Source organism: Nicotiana sylvestris, chromosome 10, assembly GCF_000393655.2.
Source record: "Nicotiana sylvestris chromosome 10, ASM39365v2, whole genome shotgun sequence".
NCBI classification, from domain to species: domain Eukaryota; kingdom Viridiplantae; phylum Streptophyta; class Magnoliopsida; order Solanales; family Solanaceae; genus Nicotiana; species Nicotiana sylvestris.
This window is the reverse complement of record NC_091066.1, coordinates 84,822,369-84,837,272: the sequence shown is the minus strand read 5'-3', so window position 1 is coordinate 84,837,272 and position 14,904 is coordinate 84,822,369.

Genomic DNA, 14,904 nt, shown 5'->3' with positions numbered 1-14,904 from the left:
AATCATAAATGGGGTGAAATGGAGTGATAACTCATGAGACGACTGGCCAGGTCGTCACATCTCTTTTACCCTTTTGTATTTATGGGTGTGCATTGGGAACAATGCACAATTTTAAGTGTGGGGTGAGGAGATTGTTTGGGTGACTTTCCATGCTAATTTAGTTGTGTTAGTTTAATTGAATAATATTTTTTTTAAAGATTGGACTTTTCCCGATAATGGATCTATTAGACATTTTTCTTGAGGGATTTATGTCTAAAGAAAAAGGACAAAAAAAAATTATTTATAGGTAGTGTAGCAACTCCCCCTTGGTTTTTCTTTGTGTCACGGTTCTTTTCCAAGGATTTTGTTTGAACCGGGTGTAGTTAGTTTTTTTTCTTTTAGGAATATGAGCCATTTTGCTGTGTTTTGAATTGAAGCAATATCTCTTGACTTTGTTATACCTTGAGAATAGTGAATACATTGGTTGTGACGCTAAGGCACATTTTTTTTACTCTTGTATAAGTATCTTAAATCGTATAAGCTTAACTTTGCTTAACTGCTTTGACTAGAGTGTCTTGATAAAACCAATCCTGAATGAGTTATGTGACATGTGTGTGTGAGGTTTGTGTGTTATTCTGTGCATTGCATTTGATTTCTAGAACTTGCCCCGTGTATTTGCAAAGCGACATAGTAGTTTTATTCAGTCTTGGAAGTGATATAGGCATTTCTTTGTTGAGCCATATATATATTTTACCCGCCTAATTATTATGTATCGTAGTTAACCCCTTTGAGCCTGTAATCTTGTTTCTTTGGCAACCACATTACAAGCGTTATCCATTTTTTTGAATTAACCATCTATTGAACCTTCTAACGTCTCATGAGCACCTGAATTGTTATGAACTGTGTAAAAGCTAAAGTGTGGGATCGTTGGTTTGGTTTTTGAGTGGAACTAACGAAATAAGGAGAAAGGTGCACTGTTGTAAAAAAGTAAGAGCCGCTTGAATTTAAAAAAAATAAATAAAAGGAAAAAATAGTTGTATTGCTGTAAAAAAAATATTCCTTGATAAGTGATGACTCTTGATGTAATTTTGCTTAAAGAAGAATGGAGTTAATATATATTGAAGTGAAGATGGAGTTATGGTTCCACATAAGTGTGGGATTTTAAATGTTAAAGTATATGTATTAAAGTGCTTAGGGAGGTGTAGTCACTCTTATATCTAAATATATCCTACCCGTCCCGCAGCCTACATTACAACCAAATAAAGTCCTACTTGATCCTAGACTGAATGAGCTCGATTAGTAGAGTAGTACACTACGGGCAAGCCTATGGTGCATCTTTTGTGGCATATTAATGTTATTTCTGAGAGTGAATGAATTCTTTCTATCTTGAGTCCTAAGTGTTGTTAAATTTTATTTTATGGAACTACTCTCTTTTGATGTGTGAGGGCACTTGATTCATGAAGAAAAGGTAATGTCAGTGACCTCTATGGTAGAGTAAGTGGGTGAGTTGTGAATAATGCGTGGTACTTGTAAGTCAAATCTTGAGGTGAAGATGTTATACTTTTGTGCTTAGTCTATTTTAAGTATTCTTGGTGTAATGAGTTAGGAGAATTATTTAAAAAGGTCGTATCTATATAAAGTGTAGTTTGATTACTCAAGGACGAGCAATGGTATAAGTGTGGGGTATTGATAGTAGGTGGTCACGCCCAACTATGTCTTCTAAAAGACAAAGCGGTAGTTGCAAATATAATCCGGTTTTAAGTCCAGAGTCGAATCCTCAGGAAACTAACCTATCTATCAAAACTTTTTGGCAATGGTATTATCAACTCAACCACTTTCTAGATGTAAGATTTTGATCAATAAAGATTTGGTTTTCGTTTAACTACTTCAAATAATGTTAAAAATAACAATAAGCTTAAGCAAAGATAATTCAATGGTAAAAGGTCTAGGGCAGTGATGTCCCCAATTGCTAGTTTTAGATCTTGACTCTTTCGCTATAATCTCGTCGTAATATTCTATAAGGATTAAGAGCTGTGGGTTATCGTAATTATCTCTCGATCAACTACAATAATTTACTAGAGCATTCTCTCGAACTACTCTAGCTGACAATGTGTACAGCTCTAAATTATCCCACCAAAGTTTCGTTATCTCTAAGCCCACTTTTCAGTTCAAGTAATGAATCTCTTCAATTATCCAAAAGTGGTGTTGTTCAACATCAATCTAACCCAATATTCTTTCTCAAGCAATAAGAGGTAACTAGACACGATTAATCAAGGGCCCATTCAATTAATCACCATACAAAACATAGTAGAACAATCATATAATAAATCCGGCTCGATTATAACCAGTTGAGTCAAAACTTCAACCAACAATTGGGTTCATCAACCCTAGATAAGTATTTAGCTACTCATAACAAAACAAGAGAAAACTACTAAATTGTCCATATGTAAGATTGCAAGAAAATAAAAGGTAGATAGAAAAACTCTAATATTTGGTTGATCTTCTCACACTTGTTCTTCCTCCTTTAATGTCTAAAAACCAGATAAGCTCTATTGTGGGCGAGCTTCTAAAGTATAATAAGGGTTTGGAACCAGTTTTCCCGATTTTGCAATTTGGTCCCTTAAATTTTTGGCAAATGAATAGTTCACCGCGATCGCGGCAGAACCGCGGTGAACAATAAACATTCTGCCCCGCCACTTGATCTGCCGCGGTTTAACTGCGGTTCCACTGTGACTGTGGTGGATTTCCTTCAGTCAATTCGCCACTTCATGCTCGGGTACTTCTTGATTGGGCGTTTTCTTCACATTATTGACTTCAAAACACTCCTTAGTGCTTCCTCGCTTAGATTATTCCCTGTGAAGCAAAAGAACACTAATTAGAGCATTTTGTTATTAATTTGCCTATAAACCCACAGTAAAGTATGGTAATATTGAGGTGTAAATATCATCTATATAGCCTAATATCAATACCCCACACTTAAATCATTACTAGTCCTCTAGCAATCCACCACACTCTATCAAAGTTCCTTCCCTAAGCTTTCCCTTAATGAATCACATCTTGAACAATTTTATCAAAGTTGCACCTAGAAGTGAACAACCTTTGCCTCATAAGTCGAATCCCCATACCATGCAATACTTGCACTCACTCAAACTACTCTATACAGAAGTCAAGATTTACCTTTCCTTTGTGAGTCACATGCCCTCACATCACACAAGAGAGTAGTTCCACAAATAATATGAGTAAACACAATTAGGAACTCAGATGGACAAAATTCGCTCACTCTAAAAAAAATTATTTTCACATGCCGCAGAGATGCACCATAGGTTTTCCCTTAGTGTAATACTCTACTAATCGAGCTTATCCAGTCTAAGATCAATTAGGGCTTCACTTGGTTGTAATGTAAGCTAAGGGATGGGTAGGATATATTTGGATATAGTGACTAACCTCCCTAAGCACTTTTAATACAAAACACACTAATATTCCATATCATTCTTATGTCAACCAAACATTCCCCACAATTTATTCACAACATCCCTTTTCTTTAGGTGCATTTGCATCAAGCCACCACTTATCAACTACTATATATATATATATATACATATATTCGTGGTGCTTCTTCTTTTATTCATCAAACTGCACCTTTATTCTATTTCATTGGCTCTACTCAAAACCAAACCACCACCCTACACTTTAACTTTTGCATATGTCAAGGTCATTCAAGTGCTAATGGGAGGTAAAAAGGTTCAAACAGAAGGCTATTCAAATAATTGGGTAAGGTTCACAATGTGGGTGCCAAAGAAACAGACTTATAGGCTCAACGGGGTTAACTAAGATGTATTACATTTAGGTGGGTTTACGTTATATATATCTGGCTTAACAAAGAAATGCCTATATCACTTCTAAGACTGAATGAAACTACTATTTCGCTTTGCAACACACATGGCAAGTTCTAGGCATCAAATGTCAAGCATGGAATACAGTATAGCTCACACACACATGACATATGACTCACTCCGGATTGATTTATCAAGACATTCTCTTTTGAGTGTTCAAGTTAGCTACAAGCATACAATTTTAAGGCACTTTTAGCAAGAGTCAACCACTGAGACTAGGTGTTACACTCTAGTGTCGATTGTGTTAAGGTGTACCAACACCAAGGGGTTCTCTTTATAATTCAGCTCGTAGCCCATCAATGGTAACTAAAACTAAAGACAAAATAACAAAACCTACCTATACCCAGTTCAAGATAAACCCTTGGAAAAGAACCGTGGCCCAAAGAAAAATCAAGGGGGAGTTACTATACTACCTAAAAATAAAATATATTTTTTTTGGTATTTTCTCTAGACTACTTCCCTCAAGAAACTGTCTTAAATATCTGTCATCAGGAAGAGTCCTTATATATATATATATATATATATATATATATATATATATATATATATATATATATATATATATATATGAAACTATTACTCACAACACCAAAAACAATCAAAGCAAAACCAAAGAAAAATTCAACAGTTAAATTGTTACAAACACATATATACATTGAAGTATCCCCTACCCCACACATAAAATGTAGACATGTCCTCATGGCATAAAAATATAAAGAACAGTGAGGTAGAGGCACTTCCCTGGAAGATCACTCCTGATCGGAGACGATGTCTGGGTTCACATTGCATGCATGACCCAGAGCTCTTAGCTAGCCTAAAAATTTCTTCTCCGACTTCACTTGCTTGTCAGCCACTGCGTCTACGCGGGCACCCAAATCACTAATTTACGCAACCCAGCCAGATCCTGCTCCAAACCTGTCAGGCGTGTACTTCGGCGGGGCTGGGAAGGGCCTGCCTCTTCAACTCTCATAGGTGGTGGGACCTCAGCTGCTTCAGAATCATCATCATCAGATTCATCATATGATTCATCAACATTCACCATCGCCTCCATCCCAATTCTGATTTTTCTTGCCATGAACGGGGCTTCGAGTGGTAATTTCCCATCAACTCTAAGGTCTTCAGGGATCCTAGCAATATGGCACAACCTGGTGACGAGAGAAATAAAGTAGAAGCCTTTGAGTAGCTCCGGTGATCTAATCAGCATCTCGTCATGGAGGAGCCGTACCACATCAAAATCCCTGTGGGCCATGAAACAGTAGATCAATGCCACTCGTGGTAGATTGACATCAGTGGTATTGCTAGAGGGCAACAACCGACTAGTGATAATAGTTAGCCAACACTTAGCCTCCCAATTGAGAGACTGGGAGTTAAGTGTGATCCTGTGCTTTATCCATATGTAATGTCTGTCTGGCACACATATCGTTTCAAGAATAGTTCCCCACAAGGCACTTGTTCGGCTAAACATACGATAATCATCATATTCTCCCCTGAACACTGGCAGCCTGTACACCCAACGGATGGTCTCGAGGGATACATTTACCGGTATATTGCGCACAGTAACAACCTCATTCTCACATTCCGGGCAGTTCGCATAGAACTCCTTTACCATCTGAATATTGGCCTCCCCCGGTAGCTCGAAGAAGATGTCCAGCTGACGCCTCCGTAGCTCGTTGAAGATATTTGGGCATTCCACCTCTAAGGCATCTCGGTCAATATGCACCTCATGTAGCAACTTCTTATCTGCCTTGGCATTGTACCTGTCCTCCGCCTGTTTGGAGACAAACCTAGTGTTGTCAAATCGCGGCGTACTAGCTTGGCCCCTAGCTCTCGAGGAGCTGCCCGGTCCACTAGCGGAGGACCCGGTGTTGCGTCTCTTCCTAGAAGGATTCATTGTACCCATCAAATAGAGTAGCGCCTATCAGTGAGTGTGTGAATTGTGTGACTATGGGCAGTTACTCAGACTTCACCACAACCATGTCACCTTAGCCCTTATAACTCCATTGGGGCAATTTCTCAAACACCTTATGGGCAAGACAACTTCTTTAAACATATAACCCATATGACATATCTAAGCCTCCCCCAAATCAAAGATTTACTACCTCATTACACACCACAAATATTAGTGCAATCACCCACAAATTTCCACCTTACTACCACTTTATACACACAGCCCCTTCACCAATACATCTAAAAACGAATTTCAAAAGAAAACAATAAGAAAACTAACAAAAATCTACTAAATATTACTATACTATTAAAAATCACTACACAATTACTAAAATGCATACAACTACACAAAATACAAAAAGAAAAGATAAGGGAGAAGGAGTTACATACCTGGAATGATGAAGGAATGAAGATAGAAGAAGAAGAGAGGAGGGATTTTGGGGAGTTAGGGTTTAGAGAGAGAGAGAGAGAGAAATTGAGAAGAAGTGAGGGGGGCGGGTATTTTGTTATGTTTTATTAAGGGGGGGGGGTAGGGGTTGAAAATAATAAGGGTAAAATAAAAGAAGAAGAAATAAAGAACAAAAAAATAAAAAAGTATCTGGTGCCCACTGCAGTCCTACCACGACCGCGGTGGGCTAAATAGTCCAAAACAGAATGTTTATGTTTCAACGCGGTAGATTGGACTACGCGAAGCAGTAAACTCGCCTCTCACCGCGGTCTTACCGCGGTGGTGCCCAGATTATTATTGTTATTATTTATAATATTTTTGTTTTATATATATGTAGGACGTTACATACAAACAAATTCTACAAACAACATTCGTGGGTTGCCTCCCACGCAGAGCCTAGTTTAACGTCGCGGCATGACACAGTCTTTGAGCATCACTCCTCATTCACGTACTGGAGCTCTTCCAACATGATTATCTCTTTGTACCCTTTGTCATTTTCCATTCCAAGGTAATATTTCAACCTCTGACCATTCACTGTGAACTTATTCGTCCCATCATCGGATTCAATCTCAACAGCTCCACCTTGGTAACATTTGCACTACTCTGAAAGGTCCTGACCATCGGGACTTCAACTTACTCGAAAACAATCGCAATCTGGAGTTGTATAATAACACTAGCTCTCCGGATTTGAAGTTTTTGTCCACGATGTGCTTGTCATGCATCAACTTCATCCGTTCATTGTATAATCTAGCACTCTCGAATGCTTGGAACCTGAATTCCTTTAGCTCATGTAATCCAGTGACTCTGTTAGTACCTGCTATTTCCATGTCCAAGTTCAACTGTCGCAATGCCCAAAGTGCTTTGTGCTCAAGCTCCACCGGTAGGTGGCATACCTTACCAAAGACCAATTTGTACGGTGACATATCAATTGGGGTTTTGAAGGTTGTGCGGTACGCCCACAATGCATCATCTAGTTTCCTTGCCCAATCAGTCCTTGTTGCATTCACTGTTTTTGCAAGGACACTTTTAATCTCCTTGTTGGACACTTCAGCTTGCCCGCTTGATTGTGGATGATATGGGGTGGTCACTTTATGACGAACTCCATATTTTTCAAGCAGTCATGCGAACGCTTTATTACAGAAATGAGTTCCGCCATCACTGAGTATAGCTCTTGGGGTGCCAAATTGTGTGAAAATGTTCTCCTTCAGAAAGCCTGTTACCCCTTTAGCATCATTGGTTGGGAGACCTGCTGCTTCGACCCACTTGGAGACGTAGTCAATTGCTACCAATATGTACATGTTACCATATGAGCTGACAAATGGCCCCATGAAGTCGATCCCCCACATGTCAAAAACCTCAATCTCTTGAATTGTGGTCATTGACATCTCATGTCTGCGAGATATATTACCTGTCCTTTGGCATTCATCACAGCTTTTGATCCAAGTATGGGCATCCTTGAACAGAGTTGGCCAATACAAGCCCGACTCCAACACCTTAGCTACTGTCCGAATTCCTCCAAAGCGCCCACCATATGGTGAGGCATGGCATGCCTGCAAAATGGAATTTTGATCTTTCTCGGGGATACACCGCCGGATCATATTATCTATATAGATTTTAAACAAAAGAGGTTCATCCCAATAATAAGACCGACAATCACGAATTTTTTTTCTTTTGAATAGAGGAGAGCTCATGAGGTACAATACCACTTGCTAAATAATTAGCAATGCCAGCATACCATGGTGTTTCCTCCATTGTCATTGCTAGTAACTATTCATCCGGGAATGTCTCTATTATATCCTCAACCTCTACCTTCTTTTCAGCTCCTTCCAACCTTGAGAGGTGGTCAGCTACTTGGTTCTCTGTCCCTTTTCTGTCACGTATCTCCAGATCGAATTCTTGTAACAGGAGAACCCAGCGAATCAAGCGTGACTTTGACTCCTTCTTTTCTATCAAGTACCTAATTGCTGCATGGTCAGTGTAAACAATAACTTTTGAGCCAATTAAGTATGACCTGAATTTGTCGAATGCAAAAACGACAGCCAACATCTCTTTTTCCATCACGGTGTAATTGAGTTGTGCACCGCTACGCATTCTGCTTGCATAGTAAATCAGGTGCATCAGTTTATCCTTTCTCTGCCCCAAGACTGCTCCTATAGCATAATCACTTGCATCGCACATGAGCTCAGACGGTTGCTCCCAGTTGGGTGCAACAATGATGGGTGCAGTCACCAATCTCTTTTTTAACTCCTCAAATGCCAACGTGCAATCATTAGAAAACAAAAAAGGGTGATCCTTTTCAAGGAGTTTGCATAATGGGTTAGCAATTTTGGAGAAATCTTTTATAAATCGCCGGTAGAACTCGGCGTGCCCAAGGAAACTTCTCACTGCCTTGACTGAAGTAGGCAATGGCAACTTTTCAATCACGTCAACCTTAGCATGGTCAACCTCGATTCCCTTACTGGACACTCGATGTCCTAGGACTATCCCTTCTTGTACCATAAAATAACACTTCTCCTAGTTTAGTACTAAATTTGTCTCCACACATCTTTTGAGCACTCTTCTTAAATTGTGAAGACAATCCTCAAATGAATCCCCCACTGCGAAGAAATAATCCATAAAAATCTCCATAATATCCTCCACCATGTTTGTGAAAATGGCTAACATGCACCATTAAAATGTCGCAGGTGCATTGCAAAGCCCCAAAGGCATTCTTCGAAAGGCGAAGACGTCATACGAACAAGTGAAGGATGTTTTTTCTCTATCTTCGGGGGCTATTAGGATCTGATTGTACCCCGAATATCCATCCAAGAAACAGAAGTGTGATCGCCCGGCCAGCCTGTCCAATATTTGGTCAATGAATGGCAGAGGGAAATGGTCCTTCCGGGTGGCTGTGTTCAATTTCCGGTAATCCATGCAAATCCTCCATCTCGTGACTGTACGAGTTGAGATCAACTCGTTGTTCTCATTTTGTACAATCGTCATCCCCCCTTTTTTGGCACACATTGGATAGGGCTGACCCAATTGCTATCAGAGATGGGGAAGATGATTCCCGCATTTAACCATTTGATCACTTCTTTCTTCACCACCTCTTTCATATTCGGGTTCAGCCTTCGTTGATGCTCTCTGGAAGGTTTGTGCCCTTCTTCCAAGAGAATCTTGTGCATACAGAAGGCTGGGCTGATACCCTTTATGTCTGCCAGGGTCCAACCAATGACAGTCTTCTATTCTTGTAATACCTGTAGGAGCTACTCTACCTGCACATCTAGCAAACCGGATGATATAATGATAGGAAAAGTAGAGTCAGGGCATAAGAAAACGTACCTGAGGTGAGCTGGGAGTGGTTTCAGCTCCAGCTTGGGTGGTTCTTCTACTGATGGCTTTGCTGGAGGTGTAGCTCTTTTTTCTAACTCAAGGGACTCGTACTGAGGTTCCCTCTTCTAGAATCCTCGGCCTTCAAGTGCCATGACCCACTCAGCTAACCCGTTACCATCCATTTCCTCTAAGTTTGTTAGGCAAGCCTCTAATGGATCTTTAGCAGTCAAGGTCACATCATCTTTGTGCAGGATCACATCCACTGCCTCCACTAAGGAGCAATTAGCATATTCATTGGGTTTCCTCATAGATTGCTGAACGTTGAATATGACTTTTTCATTGTTCAGCCTCATTTTTAGTTCCCTAGTCTCACAATCAATCAATGCTCTCCCAGTGGCTAAGAATGGCCTCCCTAAAATGATAGGTATATCCTCATCTACTTGATAGTACAGAATAACAAAGTCTGCAGGGAACACAAACTTCCCTAATTGTACCAACACATCATCAAAAATCCCAGTCGACCTTTTAACCAGGCGGTCTGCCAGCTACAACAGCATAGAAGTCGGTCTAGCTCTGCCAATACCCAATTTGGTGTATACAGCCAGAGGCATCAAATTTATGCTGGCTCCTAAGTCACATAATGCCCTTGCAAAGGCATAACTCCTTATAGTGCATGGAATTGTAAAGCTACATGGTCAGACATCTTTTGAGACATAGGTCTTGTCACTACTACGCCGCAGGTCTACGTCAGAGTCACTGTGGATAGGTCCTGAAAATCAAGCTTTCGTGACATTATATCCTTCATCATCTTCACATAACCTAACATCTCCCTCAAGGCATCCATCAAGGGAATATTCAACTGAATTTGTCACAACATCTCCATGAATTTCCTGTATTGATCTTCCTTCTTTTGTTTTACCAGTCTCTTAGGGAATGATGCAGGTACCACTTTTTGTGCACTACTTGCTGGCTTCTCTTTGTTTGGGTTCTGTGGCATAAGAGGCACTTCCTGTTGCAGCTTGTTCACTCGCCTTTTCCTTACCCTTTTCACCCTGATCCAGTTCAACTACCACTTCAGTAAGTTCTGCTGGTTCATCTACCTCTAGTGGAATTGGCGTGGCTGGCGTAGTCTCTTTGCTGGCTTGTGCCATTTCCTGCTCTTTGTCTAAATCTCTCCCATTCCGGAGACTTGCTGCCATCAACTAATTCTAGTTTTTCTCCTTGGGGTTGATATTTGTGTCCGCTGGCACCGTTCCCTGGGGACGGTTGTTTAAATCCATAGACAGCTGCCCCAACGGAGTTTCAATATTCTTTATAGCAGAATCATGCACTGCCAACTTTTCCTGCATCTTACCATTTGTCCCAATGAGTTGCTGAAGTATACCCCTGATCTCTATCATGTTGTTATCTTGTTGCTGAGGAGGTGGCTGATATATCAATTGTTGCTAGTTCTGCTGTGGATAACCCTGCTGCCTTTGGTATGGCACCACTTGGCCTTGAGGTTGCATACCTCCAGACTGTTGTATATTTGGCTTGTATTGCTGATATGGTACCGGTCTCCACTAATGTCCTCCTGGTCTCTGACCCCCAAAGTTCTTGACATAATTCATATCTTCTCTTATCCCTTGATTGTCACCTTCTCCACTCCATAAGAACACATAAGACTGATTAACACAGGGTGTGCACAGTCCTCTATTTGTTGTGTCAACAATATGCACCTGTTTCGTACCCAGCTCATCAATCTTCTTTGTCAATATACTCATCTGAGTTAGGAGTGTGGCCATGTTCTCTGCATGCGAATTATTTCGGTCAAGAGGAACAGAATGCATTATGGGTGCTAGTGTTGTACCTCTAGTCATCCACCCCGAATTTTGGGACATCTTGTCAAGAAGGACTTTGCACTCGGTGAATGTCTTACTCAAAAATGCACCTCCAGCTGAAGCATCCACATTGGTAAATTGTCAGCTAACCCCATGTAGAACCTCTGCCCGAGCATTTGATCCGAAATACCATGGTGAGGACACTTCACTAGCATCCCTTTAAACCTTTCCCAAGTTTCCTACAAGGTCTCAGTCTTCTGCTGCTTGTACTGCAATATTTCATCAATCTGCCGTGCAATTTTGTTGGGCGGGTAGAACTTATTCAGGAACTGCTTGACTAATTCCTCCCAGGTGACAATAGAATTGGGAGCGAATTTAGCCAAGTCTGAGCTTCCCCAGTCACAGAGAACGGAAACAGTAGTAGCTTGATAGCTTCTGGGGTCACATTCGGCTGCCTTTGGTCCACACAAATCGACAATTTTTTTTTCAAGTGTTGCTGAGGGTCTTCAATGTGTGACCCGGAGAACAATCTTTTATTTTGCAGAAGGTGCAGCATGTTGTTGGTGACCTGGAAAGTCTCCGCTTGAATTAGGAGCACAACAATGGCAGTAGCCAGGTTGTCAGCTGTAGGTTGTGCCTCATCATAAAGTGTAACTTCTGGCACAAGAGGTGCCACTACTCCAACATTTGTGGGAGCTGGCACATCCCCGACATTTCTATTGATGTTCTCTGCATCACCCATGTCAAATTCGAGCTGGTGTAGGTGCTGTGATTGGTAGATCCTCTTGTTGGCACAGTTCAATGCCCTGAATGTTTTCTCAGGGTCTGAGAATCCTTCAAGCAGTTCTCCAGTCCTCGAAGAGTTTCTAGGCATACACTTGAAGTTCACAAGAGTTCAAACGTGAGAATTTCAATAAAAAGGTTGTTTAACACCTTCGAAAATTGATTTAAACTAATAATTCTAACACTACTTCTAAGTTGTAATAAATACACTGTTAGTCCCCGACAGCGGCGCCAAAATTTGGTCACGCCCAACTATGTCTTCTAAAGGACAAAGCGGTCATTGCAAATATAATCCAGTTTTAAGTTCGGAGTCGAATCCTCAGAGAACTAACCTATCTATCACAATTTTTTGGCAATGCTATTATCAACTCAACCACTTTCTAGATGTAAGATTTTGATCAACAAAGATTTGGTTTTTGTTTAACTACTTCAAATAATGTTAAAAATAACAATAAGCTTAAGCAAAGATAATTCAATGGTAAAAGGTCTAAGGCAGTGATGTCCCCAATTGCTAGTTTTAGATCTTGACTCTTTCGCTATAATCTCGCCGTAATATTCTATGAGGATTAAGGTCTATGGGTTATCATAATTATCTCTCAATCAACTACAATAATTTACTAGAGCATTCTCTCGAACTACTCTAGCTGACAATGTGTACAGCTCTAATTATCCCACCAAAATTTCGTTATCTCTAAACCCACTTTTAAATTCAAGTAATGAATCTCTTCAATTATCCAAAAGTGGTGTTGTTCAACATCAATCTAACCTAATATTCTTTCTCAAGCAATAAGAGGTAACTAGACACGATTAATCAAGGGCCCATTCAATTAATCACCATATAAAACATAGTAGAACAATCATATAATAAATCCGGCTCGATTATAACAAGTTGAGTCAAAACTTCAACCAACAATTGGGTTCATCAACCCTAGATAAGTGTTTAGATACTCATAACAAAACAAGAGAAAACTACTAAATTGTTCATAATGTAAGATTGCAAGAAAATAAAAGGGAGATAGAAAAACTCTAATGTTTGGTTGATCTTCTCACACTTGTTCTTCCTCCTTTAATGTCTAAAATCCAGATAAGCTCTATTGCGGGCGAGCTTCTAAAGTATAATAAGGGTTTGGAACCAGTTTTCCTGATTTTGCACTTTGGTCCCTTAAATTTCTGGCAAATGAACAGTTCACCGCGGTCGCGGCAGAACCGCGGTAGGATCGCGGTAGGACCGCGGTGAACAATAAACATTCTTCCTCGCCACTTGATCTGCCGCGGTTTAACCGCGGTTCCACCGCGACCGTGGTGGATTTCCTTCAGTCCAATTTGCCACTTCATGCTCGGGTACTTCTTGATTGGGCGTTTTCTTCACATTATTGACTTCAAAACACTCCTTAGTGCTTTCTCGCTTAGATTATTCCCTACGAAGCATAAGAATATCAATTAGAGCATTTTGTTATCAATTTGCCTATAAAACCACAGTAAAGTATGGTAATATTGAGGTGTAAATATCATCTATATAACCTAATATCAGTAGGCTATAATTACGTATTTTAGTCGCTTATTACATTCTAATTTACTGCACTTAATTGAGTTTGAGCTTTAATTACTAGTGTTTTGCATTAATTGTGTGTTTTATGCCTTTTAAGAGTGATTTCGAGCTATGTAGATGTTATGGAATGCATTCAAATAATTTGGAGCTTTGAAGTTTGAGTAAAAGCCCAAGGAATTAAGCTGGTATCGTGTTCGAGGATCAATGGATGATAGTTAAAAACGAACGAAGAATCGAGTAGGCATATTGCGTAGTGTCTAGTAACATGTACATAACTTTTTTCTCAAAACTCCATTTGAGCTCCAAAATATATGGCCAGAAATCTAATTCTAAGGTCTACAACTTTTACGTTTTACGTTTTTCCAAATTCCTAACAGAACAAGGTTAAAAATGTGCGACAAGTGCGCAGCCGCACACTGGCCGCGTATGTGAGGTAGAAACTGGCCAATATCCGCGGTTGAATCCACGGCCGCGAACGTCCTGATGTGGAAAAGTGTCCTTTCACATAGGAGAATGTATAATTGTTTGGGCCCGATCCTACTTGGTATATATACATAGAAAAACGGTATTTTGAGCACCTTTGACAGACTTTTTATACAATTTAGACCTAAGGAGGCTAAGGAGACCAGAGATTCGACCTAAGGAGGCAAGAACACATTAGAAGCAAGGCGGAGGATTCTTCTACGAGTTTTTCACTTTCTTCTTCCTATTTTCATTATTGGTTATAAATTCTAGTAATGTATATTTGCATACTATTATGAATAGCTAATTTGTTATCTAGGGTTTTGATGGAACCTTTTGTAGGATAAATACTTGTTATGTTTTTATATAATTGAGTCGTTGGATTTCTCTACTTGTTCAACTACGTGTTTGTTGCTGTTGATTGAATGACCATCAATTGACTGTGCCTATTTAGTGTGTACTGCTCGAGAAAGAGTACTTATTTAGGTAGTTGTTGAACAACGTCACTCCTAACGTATGTGAGAAATCAATACAGTGGGTTTAACGGTAGGTTTAGAAATAACAAAGCCTTGATGTGGTTATAGTGAGCGGTTAGATGAAGTCAACTAGCGTAGTTCGAGAGAATATGTCTAGTAAATTATTGTAGTTGCTCGAGAGAGAATTACGACACCTAAAGTGCTCATGATCAGTAGAGAATACATTGGCGAAATT